This window comes from Pinus tabuliformis, chromosome 1_1 (assembly GCF_031772625.1).
Source record: "Pinus tabuliformis cultivar Carrire ecotype Pingquan chromosome 1_1, CPIR1, whole genome shotgun sequence".
NCBI lineage: Eukaryota > Viridiplantae > Streptophyta > Pinopsida > Pinales > Pinaceae > Pinus > Pinus tabuliformis.
The window spans coordinates 427967024-427982882 of record NC_142297.1 but is presented as its reverse complement, the minus strand read 5'-3'; positions in this window follow the sequence as shown (position 1 = coordinate 427982882).

Here is a 15859-nt window from a genome sequence, read left to right as displayed (position 1 = left end):
TCCTTCTTTTAATATGGTTTCCCTAGGAGGATTCCCCTCCTATGTAGCACCTTTGTGTGGGAAAAGTGAATGGAGATCCCACTCAAATCTAGAAATCCCAATTAGAATATAAAAGGGGTCTCTCCCTAGGGCTAGGGAGACAACTACTTCTCTCAATGACTTCAATGATCTAAAAATTGAACTCTTGGTCTAAGAGATCTCAAAATTTTCAGCCAACCATTCGAAGCTAAAAGATGGTGGAGATGGCTCAAAAGCACTAATACATATGAAGGTTAACCTCAAGAACAAAATTTCCCTTAATATTAAGGAATAGTTTATTTTTCAAAAGGATGGAAATATCAAAGTATTTCATCTCTAGAATGCAACTTGGAAAAATTGTCATCTCATAGAAGATCATAGCTTTTGGGAAATGAGATATGAGGAAAATACTCTCTTCTGGAGGGATTGGTGGCAATAAGGACCTAATTTGAATTATGTAACTCACCAAATTTATAAGATAAATTCTAAGTGCACACTATTTAGCATCCTCATGGAATCACAACCCCTGGATACAATGCTACATGGTCCCCCTCTAAATGTGTCCCAAAGTCTAACCTTATAATTCCTCAATCCTTATAATATGAGTTTGAGAATAATAATTAAAATATTCAATAAAGACTTGATATTGTAACAGGGTTCAGATCCAAAGGAAACCTTTTCAATAAAAGAAGCTTACAAGATAATATCACAATGAAATGATTGAGCAATTAGTACCAACTGGGTAAAATTTAGTATTTTAATTTACGGACTAAAGGCACTCTTTTCCTTTCATTTTTATTTGGAAACAAAACTCTTGTTTGTAATAAATTACAAAAAAAATGGAGGGACCCTAAATTTCGAAGATTTATTCTTCTAGCTTAAGTACAATTGAGCATTTGTTTATTGATTGCATTTTTTCATTTGAAATATTCAATATAAATACCATGCTATTTAGATAAGATTCCCATTATAAAGTAAGCTTGAAATCATTCATATAAGAAACAATATCTTTCCCTCTATCCAATTTGATTCTCAACGAAGCTAGAGAATGACTAGAAAGCTTCATTTTCTGGGGTGTCTGGGCCAAATGTAGCAAAGGACTTTTAAAAATTCTTTCACCTCCCTCAATTACGTTTGCACTAGATCCTTTAACTTGTTCCTAAAACTATCCTGATCTCCACTTGGACGCCTCAATATTGGATCTATACTCCTTAAGAAAATAGGGTACTTCACTTACGTGAGATTCAAACCTCCTCCCTTTGCCCCAATATTGGATCTCCACTCCTCAATAAAATATTGTACTTAACTTACATGGGCTTCAAACCTCCTCCTTTCTTGCTCCTTCTATCTCCACACCTCTTGGTTGTGTTACCCTACACATTTGATCTCTCTCTCCTCCTCGTTTTCTTAAGCTCAATTTTAATTGTTCTTAAGAACGAAAATCAAGCCAGCCCAAACTCCATGGATCTCTGAAATTTTTTCTAAGGGAAAACATTTCACATTTATATTGGGTTATTGTAGAAAAATAAAAATAATGGGATAAATTTATTTCCATTAGAATAGGGTCTACATATTGCATTAAAAAAAAAAGATTTTGAAAATTTATCATAGTAGGAGAATCCTCTAACAAGATTCAGATGGAAAATAAACTTCAATTTAAAATAGCTCAATCTAAAGTATTAAATATAGATTGATACTAGAGGTTAGTCTATATCGAGTGAGTCAAATTTTTACAAAAAATGTAGCAACTATCTTATCTCATGTTAGAAGGACCATAAACAAATTGGTAGACAAGTTAGCTACCTAGGGAATACAACGTATGATAGCAATACTGAATGAGCCTTGCTCTCAAGATCAATCAGGCTTGCTAAGAACCTCGCGTAATGAGACAACTATTTAGGATATTTCTCTACATGGTGGGTTTGCGTTGATGAATGCACATCCCTCACCTTGGGACCAAATAATTAACAGGTGGCTTAGTGCTCCCCACAAATGACATACATCATTTGATTATGGTGTGATGTGGGAGTTTCCTTTGCAGGACAACCCACCTATTATTTTCCTCATGTGATCTAACCATAGGGAAATATGGCAACTAAAGGGAATGTAGGTATGTATTATGAAATTATGTGTTAGAACCTTAAGTACAATGGTTGAAATTGGCACACATTTTATTTTTGGAAATATAATGGATCTCTTCAAACCTCTCATTTTTCTCCCTTATTCACTTCCCTTCCAATAATTTATATTTTAGAAAACTTTTTTTCTATCATCCTCTTCTAGCATGGATTTTTTCTTCCTCTTGTATCCAATGCCAATATCATCTGGGTTTTTCTCTCTAACCTAGATTTTTTTAAATTTAAGGTTTGCTTCTGTATTTTTCAAGAAGATTGATGTTATTCATAATATTCTGGGTTATAATTCAAGGTATTATTTTAAATTTCACTAGCTCTTAGTTTTACTTAGGCCTTTGGTTGGTTATTACCTACCTATATCGTAAGACCCTTATTTCATATAGGTGTGGCTCATTTGAGGAATGGGAAAAAATAGCATCTCTCAGTAGCTCTCACATGTTTCTAATTAAACAACTTTGTATAGTGAAAAATATGTTTTTAGCATTTGACCACTTCGAGTTATAACATCATTTCTCCCTTGAAGGGTAAGGAATTTTATTCTTTTGTCAGCTACTTTGGGTTGAAGGTGTCGACTTTTATTATCTTTATATATATGTGAGTTCCTTTCCCTACTCTACATTATTATTTATTTTTAAGTGGTGGGTTAGTGTGCTATCATAACATTTCTTTTTTTCACTGTAGTGGTTCAAATGTTCCCCAGAGTCAACTATATTTTCTTGTTCAACTTAGAAGACACCTATTAGTTCCTCTTCTTTGTAATATTCTGCATATTGGTATATATATAATTATTGTGTGAAATTAGTCCCATCGCTCAAGAAGTTAGGGAGAGTTTGTGTTATCTCATTTTTTAATCTTGGAATTATTTATAGTGTAAAGGATTTGAGTTACATTGCTCCCACATGTGGAATTCTATTACTTTTCTTTCTATCTACATGGCTAGCTGGTAAGCTTCGTCGAGTAGCTAATAGGGACTGCCCTCTTACACAACCATGAGCCTAGATGTAGCTAATAGGGGTTGCCCTCTTACACAACCAAGAACGTAGATGTATGCAAGAGGATATATGCCATAATATAATTACATCACTTCTAGATAAATTCAAAGTATAATCTTTAACAGGGAAGATGAATTTCCCTTCACTAGCTGTTACATTTGAAATAAACATATTGAAGTGGAAACTAGGAGTTATATTCGACATACAAGAAATACTAGAATGAGAAAGACATGTTACTTGAAAAATGCTAATTTAGGTTGATATATGAAAACTCTCTAGAATGTTCAAAAACACGATGAGAACTGCTATTGTCGAGTTATGATATACTTGAAATGGTGTACAGATTGGAAATCCACATCTCTGATATTATTAGAAAGATTCCTTCTCTAATACCTCAAGCCCTTATATAGGTGGACTTTGTGCCTCATTAAAACATATTGTGTCTTTATGTTTTTTCTTTCTATTTTTAGCCAAGAATTTGATTTTTGTTATAAGCACAATAGGACTATAGTTCAAATAATTTTTTTTATCTTTTTTTTAGTATAGCCTAGATTAGAAGTAAAAGACCTATTTTATTATTGATATGTAATATTAAGACATGAATTTTTGCAATTGGTTTGATTTCTATTTTGGGAATCCAAAAATAAAAGGGTGATGCATATGTATCTCTTTTTTATCTTAACATAATTGACTTGTTTTACAAAATATAATTACATAGAAAGCTCTCTTATTACTACAAAACATATAATTAATCATTATCTAACAACATATTTTTTTTTTCACTATGAAATATCTTTAAAAAATAACGTTTTCATGAAGATGTATTTCAATTTGAAATTTTGTTGATATGAAGTATTGTGTAAACAAAAATATCAAAGTGTCAAATCCCGAGTAGGTTGGCATAATGGCCATTATATCATGAATGCTTAATTTTTTACTTCTCATCTAGCATTATTATAAAAAAATTACCTAAAATAAATTGATCAATACTATTACAAATTAGCATGAAATGCCCTCCCTCATCATTATTATTAATGATAATATAATAATATATAATAACATTCATGAAACCAATATAAACTAAGTAATTAACACATTTTTGGATTACTCTTATAATATTAAGTTCTTAACATTAATTTCATTTTAGGTTAAGAAAAATATATTTTTTTATTTATTTATAAAATATTACATAATATAAATGTTATTAAAATATTCATTAAAATTCATCTAAAAAAGACTAATATAAAATAGAAGGGTGCTCTTCATATAAAATTTTTCCAAATTAAAAATGTTAAATATATAAAATTATTAATAGAGATTGTGATTTTATTTCAAGTTAATTAATTCAATGCTTTATAAATTCACATGGAAAAGGTAATAATAAAATGTTTCCTAAATTTTAATATAGTTGATACTTCTTTAACATTTTGACAGTGTGTTGTGTCGTTGAGATAAAATATTCCCTAAATATATAGGGTGTATTTAAAATATATATATATATATATATATATATATATATATATATATATATATATATATTGAGAAATATTTATATAGATGAAAAAATTATACTCATTTATTTTGAAAAAATTAATTCAAATATGGTTTCAAAATCTAAACAATATTTTTTTTCCAAATATCCATATAATGATATATGATAATTGTAATCTATTATCTCGAATATAGTTTCACTCAAAATATGTAGTGCTTGTAAATGCATCAAAGTAAATAATATAACTTCCCAATATTTATTCCCAATATAGTTTCACTCAAAATTAATAGTGCTTAATTCCCAATATAGTTTCAATCAAAAATGCATGAAAGTAAATAACATAACATCCCAATTTGATTCCCAAATTTAATTGTAATTAACATTTTAATAGCAGTGTATCTATTGTATTGCTAGTAAATGACATTGTTGAGAAAAAATAAACTTATTGATTAAAAATTATATGTACATAAATATTGCACTAACACTTAAAAATTATGACCAACTGTATGAGAATTGATATGGCATATGATACCATAATTGGGTAAGCAATGAGGGAAGTTATCTTGAAAAACCTTATTCCCCATATTGAGTGATTTTATTTATTTGTTATTTAGTTAAGGCATTAATAGGAATTGATAAATATTTAAAGTCAGTCCTGTGTCATTAGATCAACTTATTTATTAATATGCTATTCAAACTCAAAAGCAATGCACCTAAAATTAATTTTCGACTAAAATGTTCATCGAGCACAACACTAACATGATCCTTTTGATGGAAAATGTTGATGGAAAATATTGAATCCAATCAGATCATCCTCCCTAAAGTATGGATTTTTTTTCCATTTTCGCATTCAATTTTTTTTTCCTAGTAACAATATTCAAAATAAATTAAAAGATAAAATTAAATATTAAATACATATTTTTTTAGCCAAAGATATAAAATATATTTTTGTTATATATATATATATATATATAATTGTAATAACAAAATGATAGATAAAAATAAATAAATCTAAGATTTGGATAAACTCCATGCAGGGAGGGAAGAAAAGAAGTTATTCTAAGATTTCGAAGGAAAATTCACCTTTAAATTTATTAAAAACTAATGAATTTAAAAGAAAATAATCAAATATAATAGTTACAATTTAAAAAAAAAACTATTAAGATAATTTTGTAACAGAAGTTTGTATTTATTAATATTGTTATATATAAATGCAATTATAAATAGTATTATATAATAATATTGAAAAAATAATTTCATATTGTTAAAATAAGTTTTTAATTTGCTCAAACCAAAATTTGAAAAACTCCTTTAATTTTTCTTTATTATTTCAAATTACTCATTCTTCACGTCACATTTAAATTCCTTGTAATTCTTTTATATACATTTCAAATATCCAATAATCTAGCAATTTTATGTCTCTAATATTGAATTTTCAAACTCAAACTCAAAGTATAAGAATTTGAAAGATGTCCATAATTCATTGATGGGATATTTAAATGAACTATCATGTACGAAAGTGTGAAGGATGTGCAAAACGTGTTTAAATGAACTTTCTTATGAGTAAATATTTAAATGAACTATTTTATAATAAATTGTGATAATTTCACATTATCATTTATCTCGGTTTGTTAAATAACTCAAATTCACATAACAGTACATTGATAACCATTTGCTTCAAACTAGTAATCTCTTAGGCCACATCGTTTCCAAAACAAGGATTGAATGAGGTCAAACGTTAAGACCATTGGACCTGGGATCCAAATATATATTATGAAAAAAAACTTCGATTATATAAAGAAACAGGTCATATAGAATATAATAAGTAAATGGGTAAGTTATTACACACATTTATGCAACACGTGTATTCCTTCTTCTTTTTCTTTTTGTGGGAGGATATAATTCTCCTTTTCGTTAAATTGTATCCATATTTTGTGATAATCCTAACCATAAGAGGTCGGATAATATGAGTTTTGAATATTCTATAATACCCATAAACTCTCCATAGAGAAAATCCTATTATCCTAACAAAAATTGGATGCAATGCTAAATTTGATAAAATATATTTTAAGAGTAGATCGATGTGGTATAACTAAAGTTCATACTTTGAGTTATAAATTTCAAAGAAAAATCTCCATATTATAACACTCAACCTCTAATGATACATATTTATCGAGGATATATATTTATCAAGGGAATGAAACAAAATATAAATATTGATACATATTTATCGAGGATATATATTTATCAACGGAATGAAACAAAATATATATTTATAGCAAAAACATAGAGATACAGTAGAAATTAATTTCTATTAATAAATACGATGTATTGAAACTATAAATTTGTGAAATGAATCAAAATCATTCGAAGAGGTGAAATTCATCTGAATTCACCAAAGTGCATTAGATTGAGGTTGAAAGGAAATTTATAGCACAAAGAATCAATGTGAAAAACCTAAACATCGAAAACCCTAACCTTAGAAAATGAAACATGAAGGAAATTATGGACCCTAATGGGTTTAGTTAATACGTCAACTTCTCAGGGTCATATTTTTTTCATATGATCTCTATTCTATCTACTCAGTAGTTTGTTGGAAAGGTCTAGTCGAGAAGTACACACTTCAATAACTATTAGGCCCCAAAACATTAAAAAGATTCTATTTATGGCCCAGAAATGGCCTTAAAAGTATTCGACCAAAAAACAAAAGACTATAGAACAACTAGTAGCAAGAAAATTCACTTTTCTTGGAAAGTTCAACTTCTTAGGTCTGTAATTTTAGTTAAGACCTTGCATTGTAAATTTCATTCAATTTTTTTGTAACTATTGACTCAAAAACCAAGCTTATCAATAGAATAACCAAACGACTCTCCTAGATCATTTATTGTTTAGCCATCCAAAGGTGGCTATAAGATCTAGAGTGAAACCTCTAAAACCGTCAAATAACTTTGAACGTCCTTTTCAAGATTCAACCCATACATAAAATTAGGGATTGAAATTCCTTTTAAGTATAATAACAATTTTAGAAATTACAGATGTGACCTACCTTTCTAGAAAATTGTCTACAAACATTTGTCTCAATTGGCTTCAATCCAACTTGGCGACTCCTACTATAAAAAATATGTATACATTAGCACTCATAAATTTTCATATCACTCTTCTCTTCTTATCAATAGATTTTTTTTTCCCATCACAAAGGAAGCCTTCTATTATTCTATAATTCAACAATGGTCTCAAATTTCCATTGTTTTCCACTCATTGTAGGATCCATATAGTACATAGGAAAAACCAACAATAAAATCCTGGTGAAAAAAAATTCCAACTTCCTTCAATTTGTTCAACTGCATCGACACTCTGAGGGGCATTGGAAAAAATTAAAAATAGTGTTGAAACCTAAAGAATATTATAAAACTCAAATAAGCATCAACCAACAATCCAAGCCATAATCCAAATTTAAATTAAAATATCTACCACACTCTCTAAAGTGAATTTTGAAATTTAAATCTCATTACTAAAGATTGATTGCAATCATAATAGTTGAGAACGATCTGTTTATAAATTAATTAAAAACTAAATACCACACAATTATTTTACTCTGTTTGAATACTACATATTCACAATCCATATATAGTTTTCTTCACATTACCTTAAACTAGGATTTCAGTCCTCTAGTTTGTCGTCCTATACGTTCCTCAACTCACTTCAAAGAATCCCTCTTACTTATCTTGATGTCTCAACCATTCAATGATCATATACACATAAGGCCGCCACTTCACTAAGGCCAAATCGCCTCATTCCAGTAATTACCCACATCTTAATTCACTGTACTAGTACTCAAATCAACCCAAATCAACCCACTCTCACTCTCAAATACTTAATTTTTCAACTATTTATTCAATATAACACTTAACAGAATACAGAGAGGCATATGCCAGCTGGAGGAAATAACCTAACAATTTTATAAACCAAACTCTGTAAACAAATCTCGTATAGAACCAAATTCATGATTTTGGGCACTCTTATAGCCTAAATTCTATTATATATCTCATCTCATTGGCCTCACTACAAATTTTATTAGTTTTCCCTCTCATGCCTATAAGCTCACAACATTAAATACCATTTTTGGAGAAATATAGATTTTTCTAGATCCTAATATGACTACAACAATTTTGAAGATCTCTAAGGTTTTTTCTATCCTAATAAGTCATTTGTATCCATGGTTCTCTTATAAATATGACTCATACTTTCTATAATAAATAAAGAATTTAAAATTGTTTACAATAAAAAAATAGAATTCCTTTCCAAATGTGAAAACCCCCCTATTTGGAGCTTTTACTTCTGAAAGCTTGTTTTTTCAAGAATGACTTGGAAGTTAGGATGCTCCTGTATGAAACTCCCAAGGTAGAATAATTATGACCTCTTGGTAATAAGCCTTTACTGAACCAATCCTCCTACATCACAAAATTTGTAATACAATTGATCATCCATTTGTTTATACTATTGTTCAAATATTGTTACTTCCATCAATTCCCCATGATTCTAAATCCTATGTTGTTATTTTCTACTTACCTTTTTGATTTATAATATTTATATATGACTCTAATAAATTTTGATCGAAATGTCTCCTTTATGATTTTTTTTATCATGTTTGGATATTCGTTTTTACTATTGTCTCTCAAGACAATTTCCTCTTCTTCCAACTGCATTTTTACATACTAAATATGCACCCTTTTATTTTATAATTTATCGTAAGAAATTTAACTCCTTGAACTAATTAGTAAAATTACCTTTAACTAAATTGTGTCTTTCATGACATATTCAACATTTATGTCTTCCGCTAACCATTTGTGTAAGAGTTTTGCTTCTTCCTTGAATTCTACATTGATTTCCTCTAGCATAAGACATTTCATCACCCCTTATGATCATTGCGTTCATATGTTGTTCATCATTATCCTCCTTTTAGTTGTCTCCCTGAGCCAACCGTGTATTTTTTATTGTAGTAATAGGTTCTTGCACATGTCCTTTAGTCATTGCATTACAAGACTATCTATAGAATTGAATTATACCTTTGAGAGATTGTTCTATCTCATCTTCCCTTATCATTGGTTTATGGTAATGCTTTTATTCAATGCTCTATAAAGACACTCCTTCAATTGTAACCGAATTTCGATTTATCTTTTACTCTATATTTATGACAATTGTAAATGGTATTCCATCTTTATTGAAATCTACAAGTATACAAAATTTATTAGAGTTAGAATCACAAGGCTCACTACCCTATTTCGTTGCTTCATCCATCAAGTCATCATGTTGATCTTCTTTTTTTGTTGAAGCAAGAGTCATACCTTCTATTTCATTAAATCTAGAAACAACTTACATAAAATACAAAAGTCCCTAAAGAACTGTGGGCCAAAGGAAAACCATTTGCTTACACCCTAGGGCCCCGAGCTAAAGGCTTCGACACTGAGCCTCGGTCCCTCAAAAAAAAAACAAAAACTACAATATCCACAAAATACAGACAAAGCCGAGACCATTCGATCTCCCCTCAAATATCTGACGGATGAGGCTCAAATCGGGCAGGAAACAATCAAACAATTGAAAATTAGAATCAAACCCATTAAGGAATTAGGGACCAAACTAAAAGGATTTCGGGTCTGAATGGGGGGATAAACCTCGAGCACATGAAAGCCACCGATTCCTACCAAGATGCGAAACCTTCCCAAAAGATATTCTTCCCCGGATCAGAACCATTTTCCTTGACCGTCGATCCTCCATGCCAGATCCAACGGCGAAGGATAATATTGCAATACCTACTAGCCTAGAAAGTAACCACCTGATAGCCGTCCTGGACCCACCAACATGCTTGCTTGTTCCTGACTGTAGATCCTTCTTGCATGATTCGATGGTGGAGGAGCATATCGCACAAGCCTAACACATCAAAAATTACTACGTAATGAGGGTGGTATTCCTTCCTAGTACTATGCCACGTGTTGCTTGGTGAGTGGAATCACTCCCAACTCCACAAAACCGCTTCCCGCGTGAAGGGTATGCGATGGACGATAAACCACCTCGCGAGCAGTATTGCAACTACAAAAAGGAAAATGGGGGTTTTAAGGCTACCGGGAAAGTTGGAATTTTGGCCCCACACATCATCCCATCTCTACGGGCGCATGAACCAATGAAAAATGAAAATCCATCTATTCGGCCGACCATCTGCAAAACTGTGTCTGCCAAGCAACTTCGGTCTGAAACTTCTGTGTCCGTATTGTCGAGGGTTGGGGAGGCCACGAGTGACTGGCTTCCCCAGGATGTTCTTACTTCAGGAAAAACACTGCATAAAGAATCCCGATCAACTAGACCCCGAATTGGTGTCTTTGTTTCGAAACACCATTATGTCCTCATCCACCTGGTCATGACATTGCGCCTTTAATATATTCATAGGCATCTCAGGCCAACTCAACGCAACCCTGCTTTTGGTATAGAGCACTCCTTGATTGGCCAAGATGTCCACCAATTTATTTGTTTTCCCTCGCACATGGTTAAAACTCATGGTGCATAAGCCTCGGAGATGAAGCTAAATCCTCTGAAAGACCTGGAGTAGCCTCCAATGTTTTGAGAAATATTTCGACTCTGTGCCATAGCTAATTCTTTTGACCGAGTTTATGATTAACTCTAAATCAACTTCGACAATAACATTCTGCAGATTATCCTTCTTCAGGAATTCTAAGAATTTCTCAAGAGCCATTAATTCCACCATATTGTTAGTGGCTTCTCCCAAATGGCAATGGAAAATGAAAAGGAGGTTGTCATTTTCATCCCTTAACACCCCTCCAAAGCCAGCAATACCCAGGTTATCTTTGGAAGCCCCATCAATGTTGTATTTTAGAAAACCCTGACAGGGAGGATGCCAAAAATCCTGCTTAGTAATCAGTTTCAAAACCTACCTGTCTAGGCTCTATGGAATAAGCCCCTGCATACCCAACTTAAGAAGTATCTGTGTTTTCGCTTCTCAAGGCGGATTCTTAGGGAAAGTTCGTACTATGGTACTTACCGTCTCCTTAATTTGTCTTAAGATTTGCTCAAAAAGGTGTTGGGAGGAACTTTTTTCATTCTTAAAGATTTTGTTGTTCCTTTATTTCCAGACAGTCCATATTATGAAGCTTAGCGTTAAAGCCCAGGATGAGCCTAGAAGTTCAAAATCAAAGAAGTTGTGTCTCCAATTGTTTAGGGTATTGATAATGATTCCTTTATCCATTTCTATCTGCTGGAAAATAGTGGCAAAAGTATCCCACAACCAAAAGGTGAAAATGCAATTATTGAGAAGGTGCTCCATTGTTTCCTCTTAGGCTTCACAGAGCTAGCATCTGGAAGGGCCTAGAACACCACTCTTCCTAATGTTAACCCAAGTCAAAATTTTCCTACGATGAACCAACCACATGAAGAGTTTAATGTTCATCCATCCTTGATGTCTTCATATGTTTTGCCAAACCCTGTCCGGTTAATTGGACTCCAGCTCAAGGAGTATGCATTTTGCCTCCTTAAGATTGAAGGTGCCTGCATTATTGTTGCCCCATCTAAGTTGGTCATGCCCCCTGTCACTAATATGTTCCTTTGTTCCAACATTGTCAGAAGTGCCTCTACTATGGCTTTAAGTGGGCTATCTTCCCTGTGATCCATATTCTTCCAGATTCTCTATTTTCCTTCACTATTGGCTTGATCCAAAAAATATTTTACCTTAAATAACCTTTTGGTATCTGTTTCTTTCTTGAGATACAGAAGGTCCTCTCTTAAGAGTGTAGGTTCTTGTTGCCATTTTTCCTCCCAAAACAAAGCAAGATCACCATCTCTGATCTCCTAGAAGTTGTTTTTTTGTACTAATCCTCTACTCCCCCATCCTTATTCCAGATGTGTGAGCCCTTTATGATGCCATACATCCTTATGAGATCATTATCTTGCCAAGTGCTGTCATATTTTTCTTTCTAGATACTACCCCACTGCGCCTTTAGGACTTTTACCCAGCGCTTGCCCCTAAAACTTTACTTAGTGCTTCCGGATCATCCAGTCCAAGACCCACATATTTTTTAGGTTTGCAAATCTTCTCCCAGGATACCAAGGCCCATTTCTTTCTTTCCTCCCCCTTTCCCCAAATAAAGTCCCTTTGAATGTTTCTGAAATGTTGCAAAACTACTTTTGGAGCTGGAAGGGTTGATAGCATGAAGATGAGGATTTATTGAAGAACAACTTTTGTAAGCGCTAACCGACCAGCCAAGTTTAAATATATAAAGGTCCATTTGCTCTTTTTATCCTGCATCTTATTAATCACCGGCTCCTAAATGCCCTTGTGCAAAGGTTTATCAGTAAGAGGGACTCCCAAATATTTGGAGGGAAGGACATCCCTTTGAAATCCTAGAGTCTTGGAGATATTTTTCTGAATAGCAATATTGGTGTTAAAGAAAAAAATCTTAGATTTGGAGAGATTAACTTCCATACCTATAGCCATGGCAAAGTCAGACAAGATATGATTGTACGCTAGAGCTTCTTTGACTGTGGGGATCCCCTGTAGCATAGTATCATCAATAAATTGTTGATGGGTCAAAGTCTCACGAGTCTCTGAAAGTTGGAGGCCTTTAATATTACCAACTTCTTTTGCATGCTTGATAGACAGACCCAATCCTTCCATCATGAGGTTGAATAGAAAGGGAGAGAGCAGATCACCCTGCCTGAGGCCTCAGGAAGGAGTAAAAGTATTCGAAGGAGAACCATTAACCAGAATTGAAAATCTAGAAGAAGTTACCAGGGCCATGACCCATCTTACCCAGTAATGATCAAACCCAAACACAATAATGACCCTCCTTATATAGGTCCAATTCAACTTATCATAAGCTTTGGCTAGGTCCAATTGCATAATCATACCAACCTTCCTATTGCTTGTCAATGAGTGCACCACCTCGTGCACTTGAATGATGTTATTGAGAATTTGTCTGCCCTCCACATAACTAGATTGCTCCACAGAAACTATAGTAGGAAGAAGTGGTTTGACTTTGTTAGCAACAACCTTGGATATTATCTTATATATCACATTGCACAAGGCTATGGGTCTAAACCTATCTGGAGTCTGAGAATTGTCTTGTTTGGGGATTAGGGAGAAAGAGAAAGCATTGAGCACCATCAAAATAGCTCTATTCAGCCTGGAATCTTCCACTACGTTCAAAATATCATGTTTAACAATATTCCACCAAGCTTTAAAGAAATCCATAATGAAACCATCAGGTCCTAGCACTTTACGATTGTGCATTTCTCTGATGACCTCACTAACCTCCTCTTCTATCACTGGCCTATTGAGATTGAAATTATCCTCTCTACTAATCAGTCTAGGAATATGTCCTATTAGATCCCTGATAAAATTCTCTCTATCTGAAATGGTTTCCTGTGCTATTCCATGAAAGTGTTGAACCAAAACATCTTCTATATCTTCATGTGAATTAAGAATATTACTGCCCTCGTCCTTGATCGAGGAGATCTTATTATGACATCTGTTTGCTATGGTAGATCTGTGGAAAAATCTAGGGTTACGCTCCCCTTCTTTTAGCCATTGGACTCTGCATTTTTGTCTCCAAAATATTTCCTCTTGTTTGCATAAATTCTCCCAATATTGATGGTGTTTGATGAATTGGTCATTTCTATCTTTATCGAAGCCATCTGTGATAAGGATTTGATTAAGTTCCCGCATTTTATCTTCAACAGTCTTTTTCACTGCAAAAATATTTCCAAATTCATTCTTGTTCCAATCGTTAAATCTAAGCTTGATGTGCTTGAGTCTTTTGTGTAGCTGGAACATTCTTGTACCCTGAATATGCAGATCTTTTGTCCACCATTTTGTAATGTTGCTGATGAAGTTTGGGTGGGTGAGCTAGATATTCTCAAATCTGAAAGGTCTGTTTTTAGGGGTACCAATGCCCTGAACCTCAAGTTGAACAGGCCAATGGTCTGAGCCTCCAAAGGGGAGAATTCTCACTATCATTTCCTTGTTGTTGAGCATAAGGTCCTCTGAGATTATGAATATGTCTAACTTTGAGGCTACTTGAGACTCTCCTCCTCTTTTATTGTTCCAAGTAAGAGACCATTACACATGTCAGTATCAACATGCTTCATATTATCTATAAAAGTTTGAAATGCTGAAGAGTCTCTGCTTAAAGTTTTGGTTCCCCCTTTTTTCTGTGAAAGTGATTTGATCATGTTGAAGTCCCCACACAAGATCCATGGTACATCTACATGTCTGTCTCTAAGCTTCATAAGAGAATCTAGAAACCTGAGTTTATCATCCATTCTTTGAGGGCCATAAACATTCGTAACCAGATAGGTCTCCTTATCTCCCACTGGTTGTATCACCACTGATAAATAATTTCTAGATGCCTCAACATCTATTATGCCAATATTTTGGGGGTTACAAAGAGTAAGTATGCCCCCTATTGTGTTATTTGCTTTGGCTTCTAGAAACTCAAATCTATTGAGCCATTTTTTGTGAATTTATTTTATTTTTGTATGGAACATTTAGCTTCCTAGATAAAAATCATATCCAGAGCTTCTTGTTTCATTCTATTACTAAGAATTCTTTGTTTTCTTTTACTACCTAGACCTCTGATGTAAACTTCATTATTAAAGATTCGTAAAGGAGTAGTTGGTTAGATATTCCATCTTAGCAAAATCTATCATTAGATTTCCACATTCCATCAATAGCTCGTTCGGCTTTTTCCTGCCTCTTTTCTTTCCTAGGTTTCTGGGTGCTAATCCAGGTGTGATTTTTGTAGTTTTCACACCTTTGTTTCCCTGCCTTCCATTTTTTCTTTGCCTGTACAGCCCTTTAGCCTGATTTTTCCATAGGAACAGCTGTTGTACTGTATTGAACTTTTCTTGTGGTAATGAGTCTACCCCACCCATGGTCCCCCATTTCAAGAACCCTTCTAGATCTAGGTGTTCCATATCAAGAATCTCCAACAGTTCATGATCCTCCATTCCCATCTCATTCTGGGTCATTTCTTGGTCCATCTCCAAATCTGCATTGCTCACCATAGTCTCTTTCTGTTTGTTACTATCCTATGTTTGTACTCTGTCTTCTTCTTTCTCCTTCTCCACTAGGCTTCCTTCCATTACCTGATCTACTTTTTTTATCTCTTCTTCTTCTTCGAGAACTTGGAACCTATTCAGATTAGCCCATTCTCCTT